The sequence below is a fragment of the Schistocerca americana genome, chromosome 3, assembly GCF_021461395.2.
Source record: "Schistocerca americana isolate TAMUIC-IGC-003095 chromosome 3, iqSchAmer2.1, whole genome shotgun sequence".
NCBI classification, from domain to species: domain Eukaryota; kingdom Metazoa; phylum Arthropoda; class Insecta; order Orthoptera; family Acrididae; genus Schistocerca; species Schistocerca americana.
This window is the reverse complement of record NC_060121.1, coordinates 635,082,644-635,094,997: the sequence shown is the minus strand read 5'-3', so window position 1 is coordinate 635,094,997 and position 12,354 is coordinate 635,082,644.

Below are 12,354 nucleotides of genomic sequence, written 5' to 3'. Positions count from 1 at the left end.
ATAAAAATAGCTCATCATTGTTAATTTTAATAACTTCACTGAAAACAAATGTAAAGTAAGACCTAAAATATATTTGAAATTAAGTTTCTACTTCTTGAAATGATCTGCAGCTGTCATTTCGAATTAACGTCAAAATACTTGTAGGTGTATAATCTGACTGTCGTTGCAGATCCTCAAGTTGTGGCTTCCTTGGAGGCGACTGATGGGACCAAGCGACACCTTCCAAATGAAACAGCTCCACCCCCACGCCCCTACCTCCACCTGAGTTATGTTGGTAAATGGTTGGAGACTGGTTATTCTATTTGATTTTCTTGTATTTCGGAAAGTTTTCTTACGACAGAAGGATTCTTATTCAAAAATATTATTTCTGTGTTGAATCTTGTAGTGTGTGTTTCGCACTTCAGTGTTAGGAATGTACAAATTGTGGGATACACGGAAGGCTAAAAAACACAGCAGTTCACTTCACGACTGAAGTATTGTCCGTTAGTATGATAGTGATTTCAAACATTAAATTATATTTTATCATAACAGCTTTTACCAAATTTGAACCATTTTATCCAGTGTCTCAGTCTTCAGATGGATACAGTCCAGAATCGACGATTTCACCACCTACATAAGGGGATTACTTAAAATCAATGACTATATTACAATCAAAAGTAACAGAGTCCCATTACTTTTAACCTGTTTCTGAGGTATAACTTCGAATCTTGTATGTATATGAATGTTAACAATCTATAAAAGTTAGCTGTACTTACTGTTGCTCTCCTATTATGTTTTATCATTGGACTGTATCATGCTCTGTAGATGCTTGAAAATGGCACAAATGCAGAAACTGCAATAATGAAATGAAAACAGTAACAGCTAAATGCGAGTATGACATCATTTACAGAAAATTATGGGAACTGTTCGCCCATAGGAAAAGAAATTGATGGTTCTATTTGATGAGATTGGTTTGATAGCATTGACAGGTTTACTAGACGAGACCGCAAACGAAAACCGGCTAGGAGTGTGGGAGTCACAAAAGAAACTAAATCAGGAACTGATTGAGAACCAAATGAGAATGATGGGCAGGAAGTTGATTTAGACTCGCTTTGATTTCCTGGAGAGAGACCTTCATCTGAAGTTGAAGTAGTCATTGGTAGGGATAATTTTCTGCAGAAGAATAAACTGTTGACTATGATTTTGATGGACTTCAGCTACACCATTCCAGAGGTACCGTTGTATACTTGAAGTTTGGAAGTGTCTTCATTCAGTTTTGCTGAGAAGTCAGAAGAACAGGAAGCGTTTGCTCGTTGTATTGGCATTGTACGTTTCTTATAGAGTTTCGTACAATCATGACACTTATCACTTGCAACCCTTCTGTGTGAAGGGTATGTGGTTGATATATCCAGCAACTATGAAGAATACCATATACTACGAAGATACAGTTTTCAAATTGTAAAACATGTACGGTCAATGTATTCCATAGGCTATACTTTCCCTATTTAATAAAGTAATACACGTAGTGTACTGAAGCCCAAACTCTGTGTTTTACTATATAGTCTATATAGACTTAAGCAGCGTTCCTCAGAATTGCATGAATTTCGAAATGGGTACGGCAACTGCTCCTGACAAGCAGGAAATCCAGATTTGTCTCCCAGTCTGGCGCAGATTTTCATTTGTCTTGAAATATTTCACAGCTGATGGAGAGCGATAATCTCAATTTACCAATCATTTCTTAATGTACATACTGTTATTGTTGGAATGAACAATATCTGTCGCAGGCTGCACTTGAATGGAGGGTGGTGAGTCTAAGAATCAAGTCAAACTGTAGGCTCAACTAGTGAGAGAGCCAGAAACAGAAAGTACAGGGTGGCCTTGTGATCTACTCTGTGTGGAGTCAGAAGGAGTAAGCAGATGCTAAGATTCGAGATCAACGCGTGACCCAAAAGTGCGGTGACTTGTGAGTTACCTGTAATCAGCTCTGTATTGAGTCGGGAGCTGTAGGGGAGGTAAGCAGTTCCACTTCTCAGAGCAGCTTCTCTCATGGTGAAGCATCGTATGCACCAACAATGCAGCTCCTTGCAAGCTGTCTTTCTAAATCCAAAACAGAAATAAATGGTGTGAAAATGTTTCCTGTTGTAATGCAGTATTCTGAGTGAATTACCTTTTTTTTGTTTCTGCTCTTTTCATGGATAACAAAAACTATTCGTAAGACTAAGGCATATAAATATAAGACATAGAAGTGCATAAATAAGACATTGCACATAGCATACTTTTTGCAGCATGGCCTGTTTTCTAGTGAATAATTCAGCATGCTGGATGGAATACTATTGCAGCAGCCTGCCCTGGAACCTTCATTCCACAGTTTGACATCAATTGAGAAGCTTTCAACATCTGAAGAGCTCCCACTCGTTTTTTCTAAGACTCCGATCACTCACTCTGTGAAAGCATCTAGCACTGTGAATCAGTTCAGGAGTGGATCATCCAGCTCTAGTGTCTAATATCAACACACCTGAAGTGGGAGAGTCTTTGGACTAGGGCTATGTAAGCATCCCAGCAATTTGGATCAGTAGTTAGCACATTGGACTTGCGCTCAGCCGGACAGTGGTTTAAACCCTGTCTAGCCACTAATATTTAAATTACCTGCGGTGTCTCTACATCGCTCTATGCAAATAATTGATGGTTCCTTTGTAAAATGGCGAGCTCATTTCATCCTCCCTCCCTTCAAAAATCTCAGTTTTTGCTGTCCCTAATGACCAGATGATCAATAACACGTTAACATCTCATCTGTCTGTACTCCATATATGCAGTAGACTTCTGGTTTTCTTCTGTGGAATAGGTCAAGGGACATATCAATATCTTTCTTTTCAGGAAACTCAGATAAACCTTCTTTGTAAAAGTTGCTCTCTATTTTGGGGACCATGGAGCAGACAAGAGCGGTTTTGAAGATGTTAGACTATGGTATGAGCTGTCTAGGTGCTAAGCAAATCCTAAATTATTCACAACTTACATGTAACAGCTCTTCAGCCAAACTCTCGTTTATTGGGAGGATGCAAATGTTTTTTCCAGTAACATGTACCTGTAGTTACTAACAGCATTGAGATCTACTGATAATTCGTTGTTTAGTTTACAGAAAGCGAACCCTTATCAGCAAATTCTTAAATCCACCACTCTTCCGGATGTACTTGTGGTCGTTGTTTATCCAGTGTTGAAAGTCCACATGTAGCTCCTAAAATTTCGAGATTTTTCCCTTAAACAACGCGAGATCTAAGCCATTTCTTCTAAACGTCGACTGTAGTTGTACTTTTATAGTCAGATCTAACTCTTCTGATTCTAGTACCAAATCCATCATCAGGATACTATGCTAATTTATGAAATTACACAAGGAGTTTTGGATAACGTGCTCTGAAATAAAGGGCCATAAGGAATGTCTAAATCTCCTCTAACAGTTTAGTACAACGTGGGATTTAATAGCTATAACATTAAAATTTTCGGTTACAGTATCTAGAATTTACTGAGTAGATAACGTTGTAGTTTGAAAGGATTAATAATTATGAATTACAGTCTCACGTCAATTAATACACAGCAGCTCACCATACAGTCATCGTTGTGTGTTGGCAAGATCTGAAGTTTAGTAGGGATGTCAAGCAGTGTGCCGCTATTTCATTAAATTTAGAAACACGCGAAGCTTTATGGTAAGAAAGCATAGTGAAATGTGGTTTTCTACTTTGGCGTCAACATAATTAGCTGTTGGGTTGGAGGACCAGGCCACAAGTGTATGTAAATAATAATTGGGTTAAAAATGGCTCTGAGCACTATGGGACTTACCTTCCGAGGTCATCAGTCCCCTAGAACTTAGAACTACTTAAGCCTATTAACCTAAGGATATCACACACATCCATGCCCGAGGCAGGATTCGAACCTGCGAACGTAGCGGTCGCGCGGTCCAGACTGTAGCGCCTAGAACCTCTCGGCCAGTCCGGCAAATAACAATTGGGAACAATGTTTTAAACAACATAGTTCCGTAAACATTTAGCATTTGAAAGGATTAGTTTAACCATCGCTTATAATGTAACTTTTTAAATTTTTATTGTAAGGCTATTTCAAAAAATACTAGAACAAATTTTGGCTAATACTCTTTAGATAGACGCTTTCGGTGACAGTCACAACCCGGCAGGCCCAGTCGCCATAACAGGATCACCCAACAGAACCAATAGGCGTGGGTAGTAGGGCAATTACAATCAAACCATTAAAGCAGAAAAAAATGAAATTACGTTTCAAATATAAACAGAGCTCCAACAAGTTATTTTTTTGAAACAAAGTTAAGACACAATATAAAGATGGTGAAAAATAAAATTAAAAAAGAAATGGATACTGACCGAGGCTGAGCATAAACAGCTACAAATAAATTCAACCTTGAAATAATCAGTTTCTTTAAGAAAATTTCAATATGCTTCCAGGTCTTTCATTTAGATGACGCTGATAATAAGTCAGTTATTACAATTAATGGAAAAGGGTTAACATGAGAAATAATATCTACCTCGGGTTTAATAACTATATGAATTTCAGGATGGCAACGGCAAGCTGTGCTGTAAAAGTTATATGTATTTCGTTAACCACAATGAAGACAGCGCTTGAGCGGCGAATGCCATTTGTGAATTAATCTGTTTAATGGAACGGGTTTCAGCCTACAGCACAGAGCGCTATAATGATTCCAAAATTGGATTCAGGCTACTAGGGAGCGTTAAAACTTCAGAAACACACAAACTTTTCCAGGTTACAAAGTGTATCAGTTTGGCATCATTCCATACTTTATCAATCCACAGATTTTCAGCATTCCTCCATAGCACCACGTCTCAGACGATTCTCTTCTGTCCTGATTTTCCCACAATTTATGTTTCACTGTCGTACAAACGTACAATCTCAAAAATTTCGTCATCAACTTACTGCCCATATTTGGAACTAGCAGACTTCTTTTGGCCAGGAATGCATGTTTTCCCATGCAAAACTAATTTTTTTATGTCCTTTTTGCTAGGTCCGTCATGGATTAATTTGCTGCCTAGATAGCAGAGTTCCTTAACTTCATCGACTTAGTTATCGTCAGATAGGATGTTAAGCATACAGATGTTCTCATTTCTGCAACTTCTCATTACTTTCGTCTCTCTTCGAGTTACTCTCACGTCATATTCTGTAGCAATTAGACTGTTCTTTCCATTTAACAGCTCCTGTAATTCTTCATTTTCACTGAGGATAACAATGTCATCAGTGAATTTCAACCTTGATATTCTCTGACCTTCAATTTTAATCCCACTCTTGAAGCTTTCTTTCACTTTCGTATTTGCTTCTTCGTCGTATAGATTGAGTAGCAGGGGCGAAAGGATACATTCCTGTCTTACACCCTTTTTAATTCGACCACTTAGTTCTTGGTCTTCCACTTTTATTTTTACCTCTTGACAACGTATAACGGATCTTTTACATTGGGATAAATTTATTTTATTTTTTGTTAGATGTTTTCGTTAAATAGCTGAATAAATTATAATAAGGAATAATTTAATTAAGCAGAGTAGAGAAGATAAAGTCAAAGAGATGTTCATTGGGTGGACGTTATCGCAATGTAACGCAATTGCGTTGTTCGGTTGTCAAAACAAGTCGTTTGTGTTCCGGTCTGCTGTTCGGTCGTGCGCGTATCTGAAAGGAATTAATTCGGGGACTAGAATAAAGTTTCACATAATAGTTACAATTCGATGTTCCGGCAAAAGGGGTTAACGTCAGTGTTAATTTGAATTGTGGGCGACAGGATTAGTTTTGACAGATACGTAAAATCTGACGTAACGAAAGTTGTTCGCATATCATCCTTATACATGACTTTTTATTTAATTAACGATTGCGGGCTCGTTAAAAGCTATTATCTCATGATTAGGATCAATCCCTCTTTCTTCCTAGATAGTGATCATTCATTAACATTTACGTCATAAGAAAAAGGATTATTAATAAAAGTGATGTTAAATGACAATTACGTGTTATTGTGGAACCGACGTAATATCTCTGAAATGTGATTGATATATAATTTGTGTTAAATACTGAACTGAGATAGGAAGTAAACTGAAATTAGTGAACATTTGATACTGACACTATAGATGCAGAAGCGCTTAAAGTTTCTCTTCTCTAAAATGGCAAAATAGGTACGAACTTTAACTCAATAGTCGACGTTATGTATTCCAAAGACATTAGCATTTCGTACATATGTTGACGACGCGTTGTTAAAGAAAGGAAGGTTGAGTCTCTGTACTAGTAATAAAATTAAATCTAAAAACATAATTAATAAGGGCGAACTCCGCTTTAACAAACCGTATTGCGTGTAGTCATCGGGCTATAACTGCTCAACCCTGGAGACTTGTGTGGTGAAATTAGAAGCCAGGCATATAAAACAAACGTAAAATTCCATTCAAGCTACAGTGGAGTCGGCACAACACGACGTGGGCGGTTATAGATGGCGCGTATCCAACATGGGGCCCGAAAAAGTAAATAAAATTAGATAAAATTGACTATTGCAGTGTGAAGTGTGATTATTAGTATTAATTGACCACGACGATTATTGCCGGAAAGCACAACTTCGGACATACAACTACGAGAGACAGATCGACAGCGGTACGAACCCATGATACGCAAGAGAGCGTACAGAGGAGGTAAGAGACATTATTGACATAGTGTGAAATCCGGATTTGCCTGAAATCACTGGTTGAAGTAAATTATGTTTTAAAATAATTAATATTAGTGGTGGATAAATGAGGCAAGGTCAGAACTTTGTAATTTCTATTGCAGTGTATTATTTTTCTGGTGTTATAGACGATATGTTTATAGATTTGGTTAGGAGATTCCAAGTGTGATTATTATCACTAAGAAAGTTTATATGTTAAGGTCTAGAACAGGAGCAAATATTGATACTGAAATCATGGAAGGAATAAGTACTGATAATGATAATCATGTTGAGAATTTAGATAATAATGCAGTTGATTATTTGTTAGAAGTACATGGGACAATGATGACCGAACCTAACCCAGTAGATAAGCACGAAACATCAGGCAGTGATGTGGTAGAGATCGTAGGAAGAACGGAGGAATCTATTGAACCGAGTGGAAAATTTAATAGGTCACGCGGTAACATAAGCCTAGAGATGTTATTTGACTTTCTGGTACAGTCGAAAAATTAAGATCAGAAATTCAAAGAAGATATCCTTGAAGCTAACAGACAACGGGATCTTAGAGAACAGGAAGCTAACAGACAACGGGATCTTAGAGAACAGGAAGCTAATAAACATCGTGAGCTCAGAGAACAGAAATTCAAGGACGATATTCTTGAAACTAATAAAAATATCCTTACAAAAGCTATTCATGACTCAGAGGGTAGAATTAAGCAAAGAGAGGAATTTTTAGTTTCAAAATTAGAACAGTTAACTGTAGCACTAAAAGCATCTGAGGTGAGAAGCGATATTTTACAGGATCCTGTAACCACTTTAGAGAGTGAGGTCAACGAAATGCGTGTAGATCAGTCGAAAGTAGTCGAACAGGTCAATCAAGTAGCCGAGCGAGTAGGAAATCTACAGATAAAGGGACAAGAGTGTATTGACGAATACCTTAGTAAGCAACCAAGTAAAATTGAAAATGAATTTTCTGCTTGGTTAGATAATACAGCTGGGGAAGTTAAAGTGCAAATGCACGAAGTTATCGAGTCTGCGTGTCAACAGGCAAAACAAAACTCAGCGCAAGGCGACAGTGGTGACGACTTAGAACAACTGAAGGCTGAATTTACAGCTATTAAAGATCAAGTAATCACTGAATTACCTCGATGGCAGGAACAGGTTGATAGACGAATTTCACTTATAGAGGATGGGTCAGAACAACCTAGAACGTATAATAGGTATTCTGAACACAGCTCTATTATAGATCCTCCTGTAGAAAAGGGAAATACAGATGAGTGTTATAATCATAGTTCTAATAATATTGATGAGTCATATAGAGATGATCGTGAGTTTGATTGCAGGGGATATGTTACATCTACGAAAGTAGAACACAATATCTTTAAAGCGAGACAATTCAAACATTTACTAACGATAAGAATTCAGTTCATCCTATGGTATTTATAAAAAGCTTTCATTACGCATTTTCCAGATCGTAGGAAGAAAGTGATAAAATAAAATTTATTATTTCCAAAACCAGTGGTGAGGTATCACTTTGGGCATCGGAAGTAGCTGAAGCCTGTCATTCATGTAAAGAGTTTGAAAGGTTATTAGTGTCTAAGTATTGGTCACAGAGCCGTCAAAATAGACTGCGTAATCAAATATGTAGTCCCGAATATTATAACGTAAAGAAAGGAAATCTCCATAAATACTTTGAGAAGTATATCGATAAAATTCGATATTTAGACAATCCCTTAAGTGAGAGGGAAGTTATCCGAATACTAAAGGGTAAACTCCCCATTCATCTAAGAGAGAAATTAATAAACGTAGACGCTGATGATATCGAACAATTTTTGTCCGTAATCGACTTGTTAGATGTCATTCAAGAAGATGCGTAGAGCATGGGATATAAATCATGTGGAGTGAACGGTTGTAATTCTCAACATAATTGTTGTGAAGGGTGGAATACTCCGAGGAAGTCTAACAGGAATGGTAATGGGCAATATTATAACCGTAATCAGTGCGATTATAATAATGACAATAACAATGGTAACTCTTATGGATATAGACCCGATTAATCCAATAACCAACGGGATAATAACGATCATAGTAATAGGATTATGGATAAGGGAAATAAGAAATATAATGGTCAGATTCAAAGTGGGAATAATAATGTGGATAATGGTTCGCAGAAGAGAAAATATGACGATCGATCGGGACAGCAATTCACAACACAGGATAGGCGGGTGCCGTGGAATAATGGACGAAATGTTCAGTGGGGAGCTCCTACTAATAACCGCTGCGGGACAATATGCACCAGTACCATCAGTAGATTGTTCAATTAACGGTAATCATGAATGGAGAAACAATAATTCTGACGTGCGGGTAGCAGTATTGGACGAAGTTAGCAGTCACCAAAACAACGACCGTACAAACTAGAGCCAGCTTCTCTTCGCCTTCCAAGTGGAGCTGGCGAGGAAGAGGAAGGAAATAAAGATCTGAAGGTTCACGTGTTAAGATATAATGATGGGATAGATATAAAGGAAGAGTTATTAGAGAATCCAGGGAAATGGAATGATAAACCTGCAGAGTTGGTACAAGGTTTGGTAAATATTAAGATTCTTAATGAAGCTATTAGTATTCTGTAAGATAACGGCGCATCATTTAGTGTGATGAGTCTGGGCTTGTTCAAATTTTTAAATAATAAACAAAAATTACCAGTTCTTCCAGTATCTAATTGTGTGTTATCAGGAGCATTAGGGACACATTCTGTACCCATAAAGGCCCAAGCCAGGTAGAGATTATAGCTCAGGGGGAAGGACTTAATAGCACCTTTCTGATAGCGCCTAAATTGTCCTATCCATGCATCTGGGGCTGGTATATTGTGCGAGAACGAGAAATAAGACTCGACCTCGCTAAAGGTGTGTGTTGTTTAAATAATAACGGGCACACATTAGAATTAAAGTTGGTTAAGAAATGGGAATTACAAAACAAATTCTGTAATAGAATTAAGATTAAGATGGCTAATGCTTTTGTGCTACTGCTAGCGGTAGAGGAACAAGTAAACTCTTTAAGTGTGAATGGAGCGCTAGAAATACAACAGTTGGTACAAAGCAAAGTATCGCAATCTGAATATTTAACTCAAGAACAAAGATACGAATTAGCTGAATTGTTAAGTACCAATTCAAGTGTGTTCGACCAGAAACCTGTCATTATTAAGAATTACGAATATGAAATGTATATCTATCCACATCAAACGTTTTGCAAAGCCTCGTTTTCGGTTCCGTGGGCGAAAAAGGAGAAAGTGGCCAAGGAAATCCGGAAAATGTTAGAATGGGGTATAATAGAACCCTCAAATTCGCCGTACAGTAGTCTGTTAGTTGTTGTGGGGAAGCCAGATGGGAGTATTCGTCTTGTTTTAGACGCTAGGGACATGAACAAAATAATATGGCCTGGTCACACCAGACCTGAAAGTATTGAACAAATCATACAAGGCTCCCATGGTGCGAAGTATCTCACATAATTACATTTGCGATCCGCATACTGGCAGATAAAATAAGCTGAGAATTCTAGAAAGTATACTGCTTTTATTTTTGCAGGAAGGAGTTACCAGTTAGGGTAATGCCATTCGGATTAAACATAAGTAGTGGTGTTTTTATTATGGCATTGGACATGGTGTTAGGATATGATTTGTCACAGAAAATAACAATGTACGTGGATGATCTTTTGAAGAACATATGGATGTGCTGAGCAAAGTGTTAGCGAGATTTGATGAATATAGTGTGACAGTAAACTTAGATAAGTCTAAATTTGGTAGAGATAAAATTAAATTCTTAGGGCATATAATATCTCCCGAAGTAATAGTTCCTAACCCTAAGAAACTGGATGCTATTAGACATTGTCCTTATCCACAGATGAAGAAACAGCTTAAAGCCTATTTAGGGCCAGCATCTTTCTTCAGACGATTTGTACCTAATAATTTGTTAAACAATGATTCACTTTTAGGAATATGAAGGAAAAATGCACCATGGAAGTGGGATAAGGAGTGCAGTAAAGCATTTGACAAAATAAGGGAATCTTTATTGAATTTGAATTTATTGAATTTTGAATATAATTTGTTAAATAATGATTCACTTTTAGGACTATTAAGGAAAAATGCACCATGGAAGTGGGATAAGGAGTGCAGTAAAGCATTTGACAAAATAAGGGAATCTTTATTGAATTCTGATATCCTAAGCCACCGTGATATGAACAAAGAATTTGGCATCTTGACGACGCGTCGGCGAAAGGGATCGGCTCTATGTTGTTTCAGACCAAAGAACCTGGAAACATAAAGGATATCAATGTTATATCGTTTGCAAGTCGAACTCTATCCAATTGTGAAAGGGCCTATACAATGACCAAATGGGAAATATTAGTTATGGTCTGGGCACTTGATAAATTTAGATATTTTGTTTATGGTCGAAAGATTGTGGTTTACTGCGATCATAAGGCATTGACTTTTCTGATGACCTGTAATATTCTACATACGCGGTTGATCAGATGGGCTTTAATTTTGCAGGATTACCAAATACAGATGCAGTACATTAAAGGTAAAGAAAATATCGTCGCTGATGCATTGTCAAGGTTACTGCAGTGAATGGATGATGAAAATCAAATAGTAGAACCAGAGAAAAGTTTTCGTGTGATGAAAATTCGAGAAGTGCCCTTCCAAAAAGAAGTAGAAAGTATGTGTAAAATATGTCTGCGTTACAACAATTAGATCCATACTGGAAAGACATAACAAATAAAATCCAGAGTAATCTAGACGACGCTCAAACATGTAATTATAAGATCCACGAATGAATATTGTATCGTAGAGCAATAGTGGGAGAAAATAAATGGAGAGTGTGTATACCTAAGGATTCGATAAATGCATTTGCGTGGTATACGTATTTTTGGTGGGGGCATTTTAGTGCAGACAAATGTACCGAGAAATTAAAGCGACACTGTTTTATACCAAATATGAAAAGGAAATTATCTGAGACATTAAGAAAATGTCCACTGTGTCAGAAAGTGAAACCTATTACGTATAGTAATAAATTATGGTTACAACCTATCATACCATCAAAACCACTAGAATTAGTATCGTGTGATGTAATTGATTCATTACCCACGGCTAAAGGTCGATTTAAATATGTGATTGCATTTTATGATGTGTCTTCTAAGTATGTGAAAATGTACCCCTTAGGATCAAGAAGTGCAGGACCTATGCTAAATAAATTATTAAAGGATTATATCCCTAAAATAGGTAAACCTACTGCCTTGTAATTCCTCTTCAACGGAACATCATACTGAGATATTAATTATTGCAATCTATAGCCTAAGAGAACTTCAAGTGTGCCTCTTCAGTCCTTAGTACTTCCCTATCCGACTTCTTTGCATAATGATTGTTCCTGACTAATCTTTCAAACCGCAGCCTTCACTTCATCATTACGAAATTCTGACCCGCGTCTGTATCTCCGCTTTACAATCCAATATCTGATTTCTAACCCATCCGCCCAACCAAAAGACCAAAAGACCAGTCTGCTGCTTTCTTTCTGCTGTGCGTTCACGGCCCAGCTCTCAAAGGACACCGTTGTGGGCATCTCGAGGGACTGGCCATTGCATCGGCCCTTCGCTGCCTCGCTGTCATTCGCTCAAACGGCCAAGGGTCC